This window comes from Mirounga leonina, unplaced genomic scaffold (genome assembly GCF_011800145.1).
Source record: "Mirounga leonina isolate KUSES-001 unplaced genomic scaffold, KU_Mleo_1.0 Mir_166, whole genome shotgun sequence".
Classification (NCBI taxonomy): domain Eukaryota; kingdom Metazoa; phylum Chordata; class Mammalia; order Carnivora; family Phocidae; genus Mirounga; species Mirounga leonina.
In genome coordinates, this window is record NW_023270418.1 from 4,078,312 (window position 1) to 4,097,298 (window position 18,987).

At 37.3% G+C, this 18,987-nt stretch overlaps 1 pseudogene; it reads right to left on the bottom strand.

Annotated features, from left to right (window-relative positions):
• Window positions 1-749: 749 nt before the first annotated feature.
• Window positions 750-11,156, bottom strand: LOC118016245 (annotated as a pseudogene).
• Window positions 11,157-18,987: the final 7,831 nt, after the last annotated feature.

The following is an 18,987-nucleotide window of genomic DNA, read 5'->3' on the forward strand; positions in this document are numbered from 1 at the left end:
GATCCCATACTAATTTTTTTCTCCAGGAGAAGAAAGACCAGAAAACCAAACAAACAAAAAAAGCACAACAAAAATAATTGAGGGGAAGAAATTTAAAAATTAGTTTGAGAATTGGAGACCAGTTTTATATAGCAGAAGATATTGAAAAATAGTCGGATATAACATCACCCTATTTGTGAAAACTTTGTTTTTATTATTAAGATGTGTGTGTGGTCACCATACCCATTGTCTAGAAATAATGTGTTATAGGCTTTTATGAATAAATGGGAATATTCTAGAGAGTAAACCAGGCTAAGGGTTTGAAGAACTAAATTCTTGGCTTATTTTCTGCTTAATTTGAATAATAACCTCACACTGTCGTAACCTTTGATAAACACAAATGAGAAAATTAGCCATGCTAAATGATCTCAAGAAGTCATTCAAACTTCAAAGTTCCAGACTTTGCTGGAAGACCAAGACACTGCTTCTAAACTAACAGAGGCTTCATATCAACAATACTTTTATTTCTCCATTTCATTAATAAGATAGCGTCATGTATTTCTATACCTCAAAGTGTACTTTGATCTCTACACTTTTGATTCATGACAAAACTCTGAGTTTCTTTCATCAATGTCTTATAATTTTTAGAGCACAGGTATTTTACCTCCTTGGTTAAGTTTATTCCTAGTTATTTTATTCTTTTTGGTACCATTGTAAATGGGACTGTGTTTTTTTATTTCTTATTTTTTTTCCTGTCACAATAGAGTTTTTTATGAAAACAGGCTGGCATGGGGACAAAGGGACAGATGAGTACATTTAGGTTGGGAGGCCCAGGTGAAGGAGTGCAGCTTCCTCACATTGATGCCATACTCACTGAGGGCAGGGGTCAAGTCCTCCATGGTTAGAGTGTACGTGTGGTCCTTGCTCTTGCTTGGGGAGCTGCCAGAAACTGGGCCCTTCGTTCTGCAGTGCTGTACGGAATGGTTGGCAGTTCATTCTGAGATGAATCTCCGGGCAGCTTGGGAGATGAGCTGAGTTATGCATGGGATGGAGGCCTCAAAGCTGGCGTGGTTCAGGTTGTAACCAGTCCCTGAATCTGGGGTCATGGGCATGGAGTCCTCCAGCTACATCAGGAAGTCCACCAGAGGTGTGCTGGACAGCACTGGCCTCACAGCTCTGTTGGTTGGGCTCCACAGCATGTAAACCCCATTAAACATGGCCCCCTCCATGGGTGCCCCACCACCCGCTGACACTGGGGCCACCCTGCACCACTTCCGGGGGAGGGGTTCCCAACCAGCTGCCACAGGCACGTGCCGCCTGCTGCAGCTCCAGCCCCAGGACCCCTGCTGTCCTGGTGGAGCTGGCCTTGTTCTCCCCAGTAGAGCTGCGGCCAGTACTGCAGGGTAAGACTGGGGGTGCCAGCCGGGCCCAGGCAGTGGAGCCGTGCTCCAGGGGACGGGTTGTTTTCTTAATTTCTCTTTCTGCTACTTCCTTGTTGAGAATTCTTTTTTTTTTTTTTTTTTTTAATCATGAGTGGATGTTGTGCTTCGTCAAATGTTTTTTCTGCAACCGTTTGAGGTAGTCATAATGGTTTTTATCCTTCCTCTTATTAATGTGATGTATCACATTGATTTATTTGCAAATATTGAATTACTCTTGCATCACTGGAATGAATTCTACTTAACCTGTTAAAACAGCTATTATCAAAAGACAAGAAATAACAAGTGTTGGCAAAGATGTGGAGAAAGGGGAGCCCCATTCACTGTTGGTGGCTCTTAGTGCAGCCACTATGGAAATCAGTATGGAGGTTTCTCAGAAATTAAAAATAAAACTACCATATTCAGCAATTCTACTTCTGGGTATTTATCCAAAGAAAATGAAAATACTAACTTGAAAAGATATATGGATCCCCATGATTAATACAACATTATTTATAATAGCCAAGATACAGAAATAACCTAAGTATCCTTTGATGGATGAATGATACATAGACACAGTGGAATATTACCCAGCCATAAAAAAAAGAATGAAATCTTGCCATTTGCTACAATATGGATGGACCTCCAAATTCAGGCCTGTCTAAATATAAAAGTCAAAACTTTTGTCATTATTCCAATCGCCTTTTCATCAAGAAGAAAATATTGAAGCAGGGAGTCATGAGGATCAAAGTTAAGGCACTCTGTTTCATCTAAGTGAGTAGCCAAGGATCCAGCCAAGGATCCAAAATGGTAATCTACCATTTACATTAAAGACAGGAATCTAGAAAGTGGACCAGTAGTCCAGGAAATATGATATCTGGGTACACAGAATTATAAATGCAGATTACAGAACTTGATTCTAAAGACAGCTTTCTATCCCATCCAAGGAAGGTATTTTACTATTTTTTACTGAATAAATCTAAGATTGCCAGTAGATGATACATAGATATGTAGATACATGGGTCCAGAAAGGTAGAAATAGGATATATATAGCTTAAAAAGATGAGAAATTAGACAGTGGGTGGTAAAGGTGAAGAACAGAAATGACATCACCTATGGAAATGAGGCTGCCGCTGAATGGAAATTTAATGGGTCCTGGAGAGAGACAGACTTTGTTCACATCCAGTCCATATTATTAGCCATGTCATCATAGGCTAGTTGTGCAAACTCTGGAGGCTCTTTGTGCTTTTCTATAAAACAGAGACTATGATATTTACCATTTGTGATTGTTGTGAAGATTAGAAATAATATATCCAAAATGGCTAGCAGGGCCTCCATAAAGTAAGTACCCAATAAATGGCAATAGCGGCTGTCTTTATTATGAATACTCTTAGCCTCACATGAAGCTGCACATCCTTGAAAAGCGAAGGGAGCAGAATGATAGGTTCTGATGGCTAAATAAACTTTCCTATGCACCAGAGAACTGATAGGATAGGGCAAAAGAAAATGGATATATCAAAATAGGCAGGTTCCATTTCAAAGCACTCAAGGAATCAACAGTTTAAAAAAAAAAAAAAAAAAAGCTCTTATCCATTTGTGTTGAAAAAAGAGACTAACTTAGAAAGTGACATTTGTAACATTGAAGAACCTGCTCACTTCAACCTTGCTATTTTTACTATTTGGAATTTGGATCACAGGGAAAAAAGGTCTTTGAAATTTAGTTCTATGTTTCCAATTAGTAAATGGCTCCTTAAATGTTATGATTCTAACTTGGGGAGACTAAAATAACGGTTTGTAGATTTTTTTATCCTTTCTAATAATAAAAAATAACTGGTAAGTTTTTAATTTTTTAATTTTTTAAAAGATTTTATTTATTTGAGAGAGAGCACAAACTGGGGTGGGGGCGGGAAGAGGGGCAAAGGGAGAGAGAATCAGACCCTCCACTGAACAGGGAGCCCGATGTGGGGCTTGATCCCAGGACCCCGAGATCATGACCTGAGCCGAAGGCAGATGCTTAACCGACTAAGCCACACAGGCACCCCTAACTGGTTGGTTTTTTGGTTAAAATAAACATAGATAAACGAAAAGCTGAGAATATAGATAATCTAAAGCAAATTACATTGTGTCTTAAAAAGATCATTTTGGAATAAAATTCTGAGTCTAAGCCAAATCAAACTACGGTCTAAGTTAATCCTTTTTGATGGCCAGTGTTTTGAAAGATAAATAAAAAAGACAAAGCATTGGAATTATGTAATGTTAGCCACTGCCTGCCTGAGGTAACTTTAAAAAATGGAGTCAAAGATGAGATTTCTTGGGGTGCCTGGGTGACTCAGGCATGGAGCATCTGCCTTTGGCTCAGGTCGTGATCCCAGGGTCCTGGGATCGAGCCCTGCGTTGGGCTCCCTGCTCCGTGGGAAGCCTGCTTTTCCCTCTCCCACTCCCCCTGCTTGTGTTCCCTCTCTCGCTGTCTCTCTGTCAAATAAATAAATAAAAATCTTAAAAAAAAAAAAAAGAGGAGATTTCTCCTACTAAAGAGAAAAATAGGAGTTTTTCAGGTTAAAAAAAAAGATAAAGAACTAATATATCTGTTCTAAGTGTACTTATAAAAGACAATAAGATGGGTAGACAGAATATCGTAAAGATGTTGACATTATGCTCTCAATTTAGTAGAATATAGCCTGTACATAGCTTCCCTAATATCATGACATATGTAGCTTATATATACTTGCCAGTCTTCCTTGATATTATGGGTATGTGTGTATAGACACCGCTTCAGAATTCAACTCGGAAATCTCATTATGCTCTATTTAAATGTGTGTGTTTGTGTGTTGTAGGACACATAATACATTTCTACCTTAGAATAGATTTATCCTATCTTGAATAATAATTGCCTAATCAATAGTACTAACCATTTGAGCACTTTAATATGGATGAGTGATGAGGAATTAAGAACACCAGGAAGTCAAATATCCTCAAATAAGGATACATATTTAACATAAATGGTATAGAGTTGTGGCAGCCTGTGAAGGATCAGTTAAAGACTGCTTAAGCAGAAGTGACCTGGAATTTATTGTAATTACTGTGAGTCTATGGTTAATTACAGAGAAAACAAGTAGGAAATAAGAGTAAAAGATTTTATTTTCTCGATTAGGCAGGGGATCAAGCTGAGAGAGATCAATTAAGTCATGATCAGAAACACCTAGCCTATCATTACTGAAAAAATAAAAGCCACTTGCCAAAAATACTAGGCAGTAGAAGAGCAGATGGTAAATAAAGAATCTGGCTGGCAGCTTATGGACAAATGGCTTGAACCAGATACCTCATGAATCATAGGCTCACTATTTCACTCTTTGTAGACGTATCCAAACATGGAATGCCTTAGCCTACAGTTTTACTGAACTTAATTTGAATGGTGGAGAATGGAGAAGGGTCATTATCAATGCAGACCTAGTGAAAATAGTAACAAATTACATGTCCAGGATTGAAACTTTTTAAATTATTTAATTACATATACTCTTTATTGGGATTAGCATTATTGAATAAATGCATTTTTAAATGTGTTTATTTTTAAATTTTTAAAGATTTTTTTCATTTATGAATTATATCCTTTTACTATTTTTTATTATTATGTTCAATTAGCCAACATATAATTTTCCTTTCTCATTAGCCATGCCTAAGGGTAAGCTTATTTCTACAAACCATAACGCATACTGGCCCTAACCTACCGCCTGATAATTAACCTGAATTCATTCGTCCTGATTACTAGAAATGTAGAAGAAAAAGAACTTCCTTTTTAAAAATCTGTTGATTATGATAAAATTAATGATAACACAATCATTCACTCATTTCATCTAACTTTAATTTAATAAAGCAAATCTTTATTTGGGAGAGGGAGAGGGAGAATCTTGGTCCATGTTGGACTTTACCCATAGTCAATAATAATCTGAAATTATAGAATGACATTAATAAATTAAGATCTATGCCCTCTTCTCAAAATAGTCTACAGGATCCACAGGATCTTTGTTTTGGCTTTGACCTTAAAAAAAAAATGAAATTCAAATTAACGTCACTTTAATGAGTTGAATACATGCAGGAAGACAAAAGTACAAAGAAATAGAAAACAGGATAAATTAGTTCAGATATTGAGATTAATGATTTACTTTCTTGGCTAAATTATAAAGACCATTTATAAAATTATAACTAGAGATGCTTTTCTTCTGGTAATACAGGAAAATAAAATACATTAACCTTAAAATTTGAGTAGCGTTAAAATTTAGATTTCTCCAACTACAGTATTTTCATCTTTTATTAAGCTTAGATATAAAAGTCAAAGATCGTGATGAAAGACAGTCTCATTTTATAGCATTATCTTCACTTTATACTTAAATATCTATCATTTAATAGGTTCTCTTGGGTAAATGTGATGCCCTAATGAATAAAAAAAGCTGTGTAAGATCAAGGTTAAGTTGTTTTAGGAGACAAGCTGATGTGTGCTTGAATTCTGGTTTTTGTCACTTAATGTCTTTTCAACTTTGAAGAGTTATTTTTAAAAACCTTGATCCTTAGGGGTTTTTTTATATTTAAAATGAAGTTAATAAAAATGTGTTTGTTGTGAAGAGTAGATGTGCTCTATTTGCAATGTTTACCATTGTACATGGTGCATGGTAAGAAGCAGTCTCTGAAGTGTTACTCCTCTTTCTCCCTCCCCTTGCTCCTTCTACTTCTCTCTCATCTTCTTTGTATTATTATTATCACCAATCATTTTAACATCCATTTCACTTAATCAAATGAAAACTCCATCATTCCCCTCTTTGTTTTATACAGCTGGGTAGATAAAATGGCTAAATGAGATGAATGAGCTGGACTGATTCCAGGTTAGAGCATCTAGTGACCTTGTTTACTTTAGGGTAGAGTGTAGAAAATGCTTTCAGAAAGAAAGATAACTAAATTGATACAGCCAATATAATCTTTTGTTCAACTTGCCGATCAATTTCATAGCCAAAAATGATATATAATAATGAAGATTCTACTCACCATGGATTCTTTATGGTCTCTAGTTTAAGCTCCTACTGTTATCAAATATTTTATTCGTTACTTTCATTGCTTAAATTTGACTTCATATTTGAATATTATACAGTGATGTTCACAAATGAGAATAAAATATATGAAGACATAGGGCCTTTGGGGAAAATATAATCAACTTAAGTATATGGCCCATGGTGATAGAGGTCAACCTGACCAGATAATTCATTTGTTCTTTCCATTGTTAATTGGGGCTATATGCCTGAAGACAAGGTGTTGCCTAACAGAAATCATCAATTTTGATTTAATTCTGGATCTCATATTAAATTATATTGTGAGTTTTTAGGTGGCATTTAACTTCAGGACTAAGGAACTTCCTCTGTGAAATCTTTAAGATACCATTTTTAATTCTAAGGTAGCTACAAGGATTTTAACCTGGGAAATAAAGATTGTTGGAGAAGTAATAACTGTGAAATGAAGAATTACAATCTTTGCTTTTTGGGTTATCAGGAGTCAGATTCTGAAGCTGAGTCAATGAATTAGCACATATCTGTATCTATTTCTAGATCTCATTTATATGAATACATCCCCTCCCTCCACATAACCTATGTATATAGTCAATTTGATTTTTTGTTATACAAATGCAACTTCAGTTATCCAGAACATAAAATCATGTGATAGACTAAGCCAATAATGAAAGGCCAAATTATATGGGGGCATTGTCTCAGGTTTTGATTACCATGATTGTAGGGTTTTCAGCCAAAAAGCAGGAAGATCTAAGTTATATTGTGAAGTGATCACTCTTGATATTATGTCAGTGCAGAGAGACTAGTTAGGGTGCTATTGCCATAATCTAAGCAAGAGATGCTTGTGGCTTGGACTGGTGTAATACTTTTGGAGGTAATTGTGAGTAACCACTCAAAATTGTGGGTAATTATGAAGAGATAGCAAACAAAATATTATATGTGGAGTATGAGAAGAAGAGAGTCACCAAGGACGATTCTTCCGAGGTTTTTGTTGTTTTCTGAGCAACTTTCACACATAAGGAAAACTGTGGGAGGAGTGGTTGGTGATGGGATGGGGTGGGGGGAGAAATATTATTAGTCATGTCTTGCATATTGGATTCTCCAGATGCATACAGTGAGATGCAGCTTGAGGAACAGAGAGCTTATTAGAAATCAACCCGTAAAAAGGGAAGGTGGACCAAACAAGACTGGATAGAGGAAGAAATTTAATTGCAAAGCAGGACGGTCTATACTGTGACTCTGCATGTGAGAATTGCCTCTCAGTGTGTCCCGCAGAGGCTGAAATGGCTGGGCTTGTCTATCCCAACCCCCTCAGTCACTGTATGTGGCTTCCCCCAAACAAGGCACCTGTCTGCAAGTGAGGTAGACCTAAAAGACCTGGACGTTGGAGGCTGTCTGGGGACTACGCAAACTGCAGGTGGGCAACAAACATGGTTTTGAAAGACCTGGGTGGTGAATCTCCGCGTCTACAACAATTGACCTCTGGCAACCATTTTGATTCACTTTTCCATATTCATTTGGAGAGCTGCTCCTCAAGGATGCAAACGGGCCTTTCTTTCTGAGGAGAACCATACAAAACAGACATGAATTGGACAAATTACAGCTGGTGTCAGGGCTAAAAATTATGCTTCTTATCTCCCTCCTCCACTATCTATTTTCAGATTCCCAGCTCTCAGCTACCATCTCTGTGGCCTTAGTATCTTGCATGGTGAAATTACCTCAACCCTGCTTCCAAGGGAGCCTGAGCCCTGATCCCTCTGCTCTTTTCAGAATATGGCTGTTGTTATAAATTTGCAGGTACAATTGGTCAAGGGTGTAATAAGCATCCAAATGGAACAACTGAGTTTAACATGCATTTCTTCCTGTGTCCCATTATGTAAAACAGCAGCCCTACATTCTCATAATTATCAGGGTCCATTACCTCTACCTAGGGAGTGATTCCTCTTCTTGTGTAAAAGTCCTAGAAACAAAAGGAGCCATATATGCCCAGGAAGCAGCTAAATTTTATAATTATATATTTTTTTAAAGATTTTATTTATTTATTTGACAGAGAGAGACACAGCGAGAGAGGAAACACAAGCAGGGGGAGTGGGAGAGGGAGAAGCACACTTCCCGCCGAGCAGGGAGCCCGAGGTGGGGCTCGATCCCAGGACCCTGGGATCATGACCTGAGCCGAAGGCAGACGCCCAACAACTGAGCCACCAGGCTCCCCCAAATTTTATAATTGTACTTACATATGATACTTTCATATGTCCTGGGTGAAAGTAATTTCCTTCTAAAGATCAGGATTTCTGACCTTACATAGTCCACGGTTGTGGAAACAGAAAGCATAAAATCCCACTAAAGTCATCAGGAATGATAATGAGATCACTCCAGCTTCCATGCTTAGTTTCTAAATGCAAGTCTATTTCTTCTACGGGCTAAAATTTTTTTGAATTGAATATATAGTCAGTGTCCTGAAGGATAGTATCTTATCCTTTCAGAATATCTCCCTAGAGGGGACAATTCAGCTGTGCTTTCAGCAGGGTGTCCCAGTGATCTATCAGGCTGGTAGCTTCCAGATAGAGACGAATGTGATACGACTAGTGGATCCCCCAGTCATAAACCCACAAACACACCTTCTTTGCTGAAAGTGGGTCCTCTAGTCTTCTGTGATGTTATGTGGGATCCCATTCCAGTGCATCAAGTATTCAGTAAGCCCTCAGAAAGTGGTGGTCAAAGTCCAGGGGATAGAAAAAACAAATCCATAACCAGAATACGTGTTTTTATTTTAAAGGCCCTAGTGAAATCAGCTTTCCATTTGGTTCACTCAAGAACTGATGTCATTTGCAGACTTCACACTGCTCTCTGTGACTAGCATGTCAGAGATTAAGGCAATAATGATGATTAGATTAGTCTTGGAAAGTAGAGTCCCTGATACTGAGTTTATGTGTGGCCTCCATTCCTATAACTGTCTTTTTAGTTTATGTGTGCCCATTAAAGCAGTAATATGGTGGCTGAAGACAGAAGATAACTGACATCAACTTGCTGAGATAATATGTCTACTTAGCTGTTCAATGGGTTTTTTTCTACTTGGATGCTTTCTGGTGGATAGTAGCATCTTACACACAGATGTCCAAATGTAGAGTGATTAATTAAAGATCTGTGCTATGAACCATAGGATGACCAACAAAAAAAAATTGAATCCTTTTGTTATACAGTTACTGGAAGAGCACTGAACTAAGAATCACAAAGTCTCATCTTGAATATGACATTTGCAGGACCTAGACCTTGACCAATTGTAACCACATTTGTGAAAATAGGAAAGTATTGCTCTGAATGTCTCAATGTGCTATTGTGATAAATAGTAAATTTTGATGAAATTTAAGGGTTTAATTTTTTTTAAATTTGCGTAATACTAATAATATGGAATAAAGATGGACATAAGCAGAAATCCATCCAATGAGGTTTTTAAGACTCTTAGTTATAAGGATATAGGTAGAGTAATTCTCCCTTGTGGAAGTCTGATTTCCTTCCATCTCTCTTATAAGTCTACCTTGGTCTAATCATTTCTTCAAAGCGTTAGTCTCTAAAGGCTATGACCACATAAATGTCTTTCAAGTTATTTTAGAGGGTAGTTTTGCTAAATAGTTTTACCTCAACACTTAGTGATTTTAGCTTGGTACTTAGATGTCACCAGCTTTTGTATGTTTCTTTACCACCTATTCTCTGATACTAAAGCTAGGGGCACATATTTTAGTTTTTGCGGTGGTTGTTATGTCAGTATCTTACTTCTAGGTATAGTGTACATTCTCTGAATTAGATAGTGTATATTATCAAGGTACCTCCCCAACACTGCAAAAAAAATGGTTCAACATTATGAAAGCTTATTTCTCCCTATGTAACCAGCTGGCTGTGACTGGTTCAGGGCCAGGTGTGAAGTTCTGCCATCTTTTTCATCCAATGACATCCAAACCTCCTCTAGTCATCACCATTTTCTAGTCACTGTAAAGGGACAGAAAGTACAGAGTAATGGCTTAGGCTTTAAAGAGTGATTTATAATGCACAAATTCTAACAAAAATGTAATTTGGGCTTATCACATTTGATCTGGGAAATTGCAACTAAGCCCCTTAGAGGGAATTGACCAGTTATCAGCTAAGGTGAAAAAAGTGTGTCACAAAGTAATCTTGAGCCTAGGTCAAGATAAATGTAAGATAATAAGTTATAAACAGAAGAAACTGGTTGGTAATAAAACAGGAAGCAGCAGCATGTGATGGTAGCTGAGTCATATAATTAGAGATTCATGAATTCTTATTATTGGGGACCTGCAAAATATCTACAACCACCTAACAGACTTAATCACGCTGTAACTCCTGTTCTGCCGTCTTTATGGAAGTACATTAAAACTTCTCTAACATCTGTTTACTCTCTTTCTTTCCTTGACTGGAATCAAGGAAGTTTTTATGCCTTACCATTTGCTGAACCTTAAAAGAAAACTCAAACCAACTAATTTTCAAAGCCAAAATGACATTTAAGTCAAAAGTAGCTGCCTGAAAAATATCTTGTCCATCATGTTGGCCAAAATAACTTTCAAGGCAAACATAAACCACAGAGATTCTGTCAGTACAATGACCAAAACCACTTTTGGTCCCTCATTGCCTCATCAGCACAATTTCATTGATCCAACAAAGTTATCACAAGAAATACTTGGCACCATTCATACCCGGGCATGTAGGCAAAGCTGTTGAATTTCCTGCCAACGTACAAATTTATGTCAACTTCCACCCAACGTATTTTTATTACCAGAATTGTGATGCTATGATTATTTCTCAATATGTCATAAATTGCTTATAGCTGTGCTCATATTGATGAAGTGCTTATTTACTGACACCAATTATTTCCCCTTAATCTTGTCAGATGGCTGCTGTTTAGTATAAGGTGTCCTTAATTAACAACTCAGTATAATTAAAAGTGTAATGAAAATATATTGTCAAGACTATGATCATCTCGGGCGCCTGGGTGGCTCAGACGGTTAAGCGTCTGCCTTAGGCTCAGATCATGATCTCAGGGTCCTGGGATCGAGTCCCGCATCGGGTTCCCTGCTCAGTGCAGAGCCTGCTTCTCCCTCTCCCTCTGCCACTCCCTCTGCTTGTGCTCTTCTGTCTATCTCTCTGTCAAATAAATAAATAAAATCTTTAAAAAAAAAAGACTATGATCATCTCGATGTTATACAGGGCAATAGTACTGTTTCTATGAGAACGCAATGCTCAAATATTTAGGTCCTCAAAGTTTTCTCAGTGCATTTCAAGGATTAGCATTTTGAAATCATTGGCATAGAATTATAGTATTACCCTGCTAAAAATAATATATATTCCAAACAGCTGTTTGTGAAATAGTTCTCAGAAGTAGACACTTATTTTTTATGTGGAATAAAACATGGAAGAATTTGGTAATAATTTGTTCTTAATAAGAATCAAGGCTTGAAGCCATTTCTTACTTTTAGGCTAATTATATTTCAATTAGGTCAAATTAAGCCACAAAAATTAATAGTAGTAAAATCACTGAAAACACATTAATATCTTTACTTAGACTACATCTTTGAGTTCATTTTGTCTTGGCAGTCTGTTGAGGTCCTTTAAAAACACAGGATTTGAGGTATTTGCTGCTTTGTTATCTGCTTTGAAGAAAAAATAAAACATGAAAATCTAAATAAAAAGTGTGTTCAAGCAACACTGAAAGAAAATTAGGTCACTACTTTTTCTTCTGATTTTTTTGTCTTCCTCTATATTATGTAATTTCTTATTTAACATCATCTCACATTTATTGCATTTTACTATATATTTATTAAATACTTGGGGATTTATAATAAACATATTTTACAAAATATGCACTAATTTCTTTCTGTGAATAAAAGACATAGTGATCTGACACATATTTCAAAGATACTCTGTGATCTAACAAAGGAAGACTCATAATTAATTGATCAGAAATGAAATTAAGGATCTCTGCCTAATGATAAAAACACAGCTACTAAGATCATTAAATGTTACAAAGTCAGTGGAATTTTATTTTTTTCTACAGCATCAATACCCTGCATCCAATGACTACCAGGAACATACATATGACTGAATTATTTGGGCTTATTACTCATCTCAACAGAGGAATGGAAAAAAAAGGTCAGTGTTATATTGTGATTTATTATAAAACAGATATATTTGGTCTTCATCCCATTCCTGCACAGAGTTCCTAAGACCTTCGGAATTTCCTAAGTGATAAGAATGACAAAGGTGTCTTGATACTCATAACAAACCCCTTTCAACCACATCTGAGTGACTTTTGGATCTGCCTAAGGATGGGGGCTGATTGTCATGGGAACTCACCCTGTGTTTGGAGGGTTGGAGTCCCACCCTTCTGACCTCTGGGGAGAGAAGATGGGTTACAGGTTGAATAGATCAACAATGGTCAATGATTTAATCAACCATGCCTATGTAATGAAGCCTCTATAAAACTCCAGAAAGATGAAGTTTAGAAGGCTTCTAAGGTTGGTAAACACAGAGAGATTTGAGGATGGTAGTGCACTAGAAGAGATCATGAAAGCTCTGTGCTCTTTCCCCATACCTTACCCCATGCATCTCTTTCATCTGGCTGTTTCTGAGTTATCTACATACATGAATAACTTGTAATCTGTTAAGTAAAATGTTTCTCTGCATTCTGTGAGACACTCTAGCAAATTAATCAAACCTAAGGAGGGGGTCATTGGACTCTCCAATCTATAGTTGGTCGTTCAGAAGTGCAGGTGACAGTCTGGACACACAGTTGGCTTCTGAAATGTGTGGCTGGGTGGGGGCAGTCTTGTAGAACTGAACATTTAACCTGTGAAATCTGATGCTATCTCCAGGTAGATAGTGTGAGAATTGAGTGAAATTGCAGAATATCCAGTTGGTGTTGGAGAACTGTTTTGTTGGTGCCAGGAAAGAACCCACACATTGTAAACTGGAATCAGAAACATGAGACAGCCTGGTGGAAATGGGGAGGAGTTAGTTTCTCTGGTTTTCTTTTTCTTAGTTTCTTTCTCTTTTGCACAACACATCAGTTTGAGTCCCAGAAATTTTGCAGGAATTACTGAGGAATAAAAGGATAGTTTCTTCCTACTGGGGTTGCTAAATTCTGAGAATGTGATTCAGGAACGCTTAGCAGGTATTTAACCGTTCCATGGAGCGACAGCCTTCCTGTTACAGAAGCTGACAAAGAAGAAAGAAAAAGACAAACCCTGCATGAATCCTAAGGGTATCTCTTGACCTCCTGCATCCATATATGCCTGAAAAATTTCATCCTTGAAGTCCATACATGGTCTTTTCAATAATGAAACCCAAGAAATTCCTTTTTTTTTTTTTTCCTAAAGCTAGATTGACTTGGATTAATTTGCTGCAACTGAAGGATCCCTGTCAAGTTAGACAGGCTGAAACCAGTGTTTAAAGAGGCAAGAGAATTGCAATGTTTTCCTTTAATAATGCAAATCAAACCTGCACTAAGGGCTCCTTTGGGGGAAGGTTTATTTTCCATTCAGACCCTGTAGTATACAATATAGTACCTTCCAGATATTTTAACCACTGTTGCTCTATTACGTTTTTCTTCATAGTAATTCTGATGTTTTGCCATCTGATGCCCACCTCTCATTTGGGTGGGGCAGACTCTGCCTCCAATAGATGCCCTGCAGTTTCCCTTTATACTGATAATTTCTTTTTTTCTCCCACCACCATATTTTTCATAGAAGTATTTATGGCTCAAAAACTTCTGGAAGCAGTTAGATGGCTTGAGTTGGTTGCTGAGAAATTAATTCTGTCCCCTCAATTTATTTAAGATCATTTCCAAAGGCACTGCACATTTTCAAGTGTCCATAAATTCCAGGCTGCTCATAGACTGTATTGCATATTTTTGACTTAAGCCTATTTATGACTTGATGAGTGTAGATGGTGTATTGTCCCCAAACGGATCTTTAGATTGCATGGTGACAAAGAAAAACTAGAGCTGGACATTAAAGAGGTTAAAACAGATGTTATTTAAGACAGTTGCATTAGGAAAAAGAGACCTCGGTATAGAACTGGGCTTAATCCAAATATAACGTGGGCAAGAAGCAGGGTGGGGTCAGTGGATGGAAAATTAAGAGGAAACATTAGGATTAAGGAGGACTTTGGCTAAACCAATCTAACAGGATTCTTGCTGAAGACAGGCCAGGGTAATCAGGCATCATCACCTGGGGGATGGTGGAGGATGAGCAACCTCATCAGATATCGAGAGTGATCAGATATCCAGGATGGGAGGTTCTGGTCACACTGATTTAGCAGGCTTTTTGCTAAAACTGGATTCTATAAAGAAGTGCACAAATGGGCCTAGGAAAATGTTCAGGAACCTGACTAAAGTCGCTCATTGAGTAACTTCAAAGTGTGTGAAGTCTAGTGAGAAAGATAGTGAAGAAAGCAGATGATTAAAACATAGGATAGTAAATGGTACAAAAGGCTGAACCTGAAATGTGATAGGAACAGAAAAAAAAGGGGCAGTGCTTTCAATTTACAAATGTCAGAGAAGGCTTTGGGTAGAGAATTACTAAGAATCAAAGTGAGTAACAGTTGTTTGAGGTTGAAGAGAGGAGAGTGCTTCAGGCCTAGGGAAGGGAACAGGTTGTTGAGATCATGGCATGTTTAGGTGACTAGAAGTAATTGAGCATGTCTGGAGCCATGATTTCAGGAAGTTATGACTAACGAATAAAACAGTCAACAAAAAGGCTTAGATTAGACCTTATTTTGATGGCAGTGGTGGACTATGTTTTGAGATGCACATCACCAATTAGAAGTCAATGTCCTGCAGTTTGAATACATTTTAGGAATATTGTGTTCAAGTTGAAGTTAACCTCTTTCAGAGTGGAGACCAAATAGAAACTTAGTACCTATTTCAGTGTGAAGATGGAATAGAATCTTAAATCATTGCAAGTTCCCATGTGACACCTTCAAGGCTTAAAAAATGAAGATGAGTTTTAGATTTTGGCAAAGTTTTGTTCAGTTGTGCTACTTTGTTCAAATATCAGCATCTCCCAGTAATTATGTACAGGGGGCAAAATTATTTAATCTTTCAGAACTTCAGTTTCCATGTTTGCTAGATGGGCATCAATTCCAACTAGAGGAGAAATTAACAGATTACAGGAGACGTGGTATACAAAGGTAAACCAGAAAGGTGCCTAATAAGAAGAAGGCACTCAAATAGTATTCTTCCTATCCTCACTTCAAAGATTTCTAAGATAACACATGAAAATGCTCTTAACATGTCACAAGCAAAACAATCTTTTAGATGCAGCCAACTCCACCTGACAGGCACTGGGTACTACATTCTAAACACTGAATCTATCCTCCAGCCCTTCAAAATATGCAAATGTTCCTCTTGAAATTCCATTCATTGCTTCTGAACTCAGCAATACATCACCTTACTTGGCACATATTTTCTCATGATATGCCTTGAAAAGTGCAATATTTTACCTTCTACTTCACCAATTGTTATGCTATTACTTTTTATAATACCCTCTTAAGTGCCCCCATTGAAAGAGGTTATAATCACTAGGCTCTGAATATTCAACACTGCTTAGCAATTCCTCACTCCCACTCCACTTCACTTCCCATGTCAGGACCCACAATAGTCTCTGTGCCTCTATTATTTAGAAAACCATGAAGCACTGTATCAGTACATGCACAGACGGCTGTTTCTCAGGACCCTTTTCAGCTTATTCCAATGCTTTTGGTAACGGAAATCATGCATAATTACAATTCTAACTACCTACATATATTTACAAAAACTAGTCTTTGCTTTACTTTCCGACAAAGGCCTCAGTTGGTACAACACAGATCAATGACTTAATTATACCATTGCGAAATTGAAACAGAGAGGCCAAACATTTTTCAGGTTTATTGCCATTGGTCTTACAACGAAGTAAGGGATATTCAAATGAATTACAAACCATGTGTGTATGTCTTTTTTTTTTGCATTTGTGTTCATTTTCACATGCTTCAAATACAATGAGATGGTGTAGAAGTAACTTTTAAAATGCTTTTCAGTTTATCTTCATCCTAGTATCTCAACATATAAAAATGGGAAAAGATGGGTTAAGATTGAAGTCACAGCACTTCTGATATTGAATACAAATTTTTGGAAGTGTCTTTATTTTTCTTGGAAGAAGTTTCAGGAGTTGCATCAAATTCTCAATTTAGAAAACATCCAAAATATTTTTACAGTAGTTGTTTTTTTACGGAAGTCGCTCTTTAATCATGATAACCACTTTTTTTTTTAATAACTACTGTTTTTAGGAATTCTTGGAGGAGGCACCTCCATGCACTGTTAGTGAGAATGAAATCTTGTTTAATTTTTTTCTTAAACTTTTTAACACTGTTATTAAATGTTACATAAATACATATATTTCCTCTCCCTTCTAGTTTATTCTAATAAAATTATTAAAGATGCAAGTAAAACTTTAGCCAAAATGCTATTCAACACAGTATTCTTATAATAGTAGAAAGTAACAGCAACATACAAAAGAATGAAACTGGTCCACCTTGTTACACCATACACAAAAATAAACTCAAAATGGATGAAGGACCTAAGTATGAGACCTGAAACCATACAAATCCTAGAAGAGAGCACAGGCAGTAATCTCTCTGACATTTGTTGTAGTAACATTCTTCTAGAAATGTCTCCTGAGACAAGGGAAAATAAGCCATTGGGACTACATCAAAATAAAAAGCTCTGCACATTGAAGCAAACAACCAACAAAACTAAAAGACAACCTACTGAATGGTAGAAGAGATTTGCAAATGACGTATCCGAAAAAGGGTTAGTATCCACAAGATATAAAGAACAGATACCACTCAACACCCCCCAAAACAAATAATCCAATTAAAAAATGGGCAGAAGACATGAAAGACATTTCTCCAAAGAAGACATCCAGATGGCCAAGAGACACATGAAAAGATGCTCAACATCACTCATCATCAAGGGAAATGCAAATCAACACCACAATGAGATATCACCTCACATCTATCAGAATGGCTAAAACCAACAACATGAGAAACAGCAAGTGTTGACAAGGATGTGGAAAGAAAGAAAGGAACCCTCTTACACTGTTGGTTGGAGAGCAAACTGGTGCAGCCACTGTGGAAGACAGTGTGGAGGCTCCTCAAAAAGTTAAAAATAGAACTACCCTATGATCCAGCAACTGCACTACTGGGTATTTACCCAAAAGAATACAAAAACACTAATTCGAAGGGATATATATACCCTTGTTTATTGCAGTGTTACTTACAATAGCCAAACTATGGAAGCAGCCTGAATGTCCATTGATACATGAATGGTTAAAGAAGAGATGGTATATATGCACAATGGAATATTACTCAGCCATGAAAAGAAATGAAATCTTGCCATTTGCAAAACATGGATGGATCTAGAGGGTATAAGGCTAAGCAGAATATGTCAGTCAGAGAAAGACAAATACCATATGTTTTCACTTTTTTTGTGAAATTTAAGAAATAAAACAAATGAACAAAGGGGGAAAAAAAGAGAGACAAACCCCAAACCAGACTCTTAACAAGCATCAAACAGATGGTTACCAGAGGGGAGGTGGGTGGGGGGATGGGTTAAATAGGTGAAGGGGATTAAGAGTATACTTATCTTGATGAGCACTGTAATATAAGCAATATAGGGAACTGTTGAATCACTATACTGTACACCCAAAACTAATATAACACTGTATTATATTAAAAACACTGTAATTTAATTTTTTTTAAGTAGTGAATTAGTTAAAAAATACATCATGCATAAAATGCAATATTAAGCAGCCACTGATTCACTAATAAGAGAACATTGTATCTTCCTACCTTAAGATTTAGCAACCAGTTTGCTCCTCTACCTAGTCTGTCTTTTTTCCGGTTGCTATGGATGAACTCTGATCTCCTCTCTTAGGTCTGCCTTTGTCTCCTTGTTCAATTGTTCAGTTCCAGCCCGACATTATTCCCAATGACAGACAATTAATTAGTAGAGCGGCAATTCAAAGAAGAGATTGTTTGGACTCCTAAGCTTGTGCTCTTTTCCCTAAATGCAAATATTTAAGACCTTACTATAATTGCTAAATGTTTGTTTTTCTTCGGGGTGCCTGGGTGGCTGAGTCCATTAAGCATCTGACTCTTGATTTTGGCTCAGGTTAAGATCTCAAAGTTGTGAGACTGAGCCCCACCTTGGGCTCCGTGCTGGCGGCGTGGAGTCTGCTTAAGATTCTCTCTCTCCCGGGCACTTGGGTGGTTCAGTTGGTTAAGTGCGGGACTCTTGGTTTTGGCTCAGGTCACAGTCCCACGGTTGTGAGATTGAGCCCTGTGTGGGGCTCCTCACTCAGTGCAGAGTCTGCTTCAGATTCTTTCTCCCTCCCTCCCTGCTGTCCCACTTGTGCTTTCATTTTTCTCTCAAATAAATAAATAAAATCTTAAAAAAAAAGATTCTCTCACTCTCCCACTGCCCCCTCCCTTTTTCCCTC